Source organism: Oncorhynchus gorbuscha, unplaced genomic scaffold, assembly GCF_021184085.1.
Source record: "Oncorhynchus gorbuscha isolate QuinsamMale2020 ecotype Even-year unplaced genomic scaffold, OgorEven_v1.0 Un_scaffold_308, whole genome shotgun sequence".
In the NCBI taxonomy this organism is placed as follows: domain Eukaryota; kingdom Metazoa; phylum Chordata; class Actinopteri; order Salmoniformes; family Salmonidae; genus Oncorhynchus; species Oncorhynchus gorbuscha.
Window position 1 is genome coordinate 849,890 of NW_025745169.1, and position 1,599 is coordinate 851,488.

Below are 1,599 nucleotides of genomic sequence, written 5' to 3' on the forward strand. Positions count from 1 at the left end.
TACAGAAGAAAAATAACAAGGAGCACGTTCCTGTTCACGTGCACCAAAATAGTAGGGACCTTCAGAGTGACACATGGAATGAATAGCACTACTTCCTCATTTCTCAAAAGAAAAACATCGACCAATTTCTAAAGACTGTTGACATCTAGTGGAAGCCCTGGGAACTGCAATCAGGTTCCTATTAAATCGAGCTTCCCATAGAAAACCAAGTGAAAACACAGTGAGCTCAATTTTTTTCTTCCTGGATGGATTGTCCTCGGGTTTTCGCCTGCCAAATCAGTTTTGTTATACTCACAGACATTATTTTAGCCGTTAGAGTGTTTCCTATCCAAATCTACCAATTATATGCATATCCTAGCTTCTACCCTGAGTAACAGGCAGTTTACTTTGAGCACGCTTTTCATCCGGATGTCGAAATACTGCCCCCTAGCCTTAATAAATCAAACCAAATCAGCCTCTCAAGCCCCGCTTGAGGACACCCATCTCTGCTTATGGAATGCCAATCATTTCCCATATTAAATATTTGTGAATAGATTTATTTCCTTCCTTAGATAAAACCATTGGCAGGAACTTTAACAGAACACTCATATGAATTCAATCCGACCCCAATATCCCAGCTGCTGTTACCGGCAGAATATCTACTGTCAAAATTAATATATCGTCACAGCTGAATTTCTGTAGTTTAATGCTTCCCTTGTCTCCCCCTGCTGGCTATGGGGATAAAATCCTTTCCATATATATGGGGGGATGGGATGGGAGGTTGGGGGTGGAGCCATGTTGGCTGGGTGGGGCTGGGGGGATGGGATGGGAGGTTGGGGGTGGAGTCATGTTGGCTGGGTGGGTTTGGTGGGATGGGAGGTTGGGGGTGGAGTCATGTTGGCTGGGTGGGGTTGGGGAGATGGGATGGGAGGTTGGGGGTGGAGTCATGTTGGTTTGGGTGGGGTTGGGGGATGGGATGGGAGGTTGGGGGTGGAGTCATGTTGGCTGGGTGGGGTTGGGGGATGGGATGGGATGGGAGGTTGGGGGTGGAGTCATCTTGGCCGAGTGGAGTTGGGGGATGGGATGGGAGGTTGGGGGTGGAGTCATGTTGGCCAAGTGGAGTTGGGGGATGGGATGGGAGGTTGGGGGTGGAGTCATGTTGGCCGAGTGGAGTTGGGGGATGGGAGGTTGGGGGTGGAGTCATGTTGGCCAAGTGGAGTTGGAGGATGGGATGGGAGGTTGGGGGTGGAGTCATCTTGGCCGAGTGGAGTTGTGGGATGGGATGGGAGGTTGGGGGTGGAGTCATGTTGGCCGAGTGGAGTTGGGGGATGGGATGGGAGGTTGGGGGTGGAGTCATGTTGGCCAAGTGGAGTTGGGGGATGGGATGGGAGGTTGGGCGTGGAGTCATGTTGGCCGAGTGGAGTTGGGGGATGGGATGGGAGGTTGGGGGTGGAGTCATGTTGACCGAGTGGAGTTGGGGGATGGGATGGGAGGTTGGGGGTGGAGTCATGTTGGCCGAGTGGAGTTGGGGGATGGGATGGGAGGTTGGGGGTGGAGTCATGTTGGCCAAGTGGAGCTGGGGGATGGGATGGGAGGTTGGGGGTGGAGTCATGTTGGCCG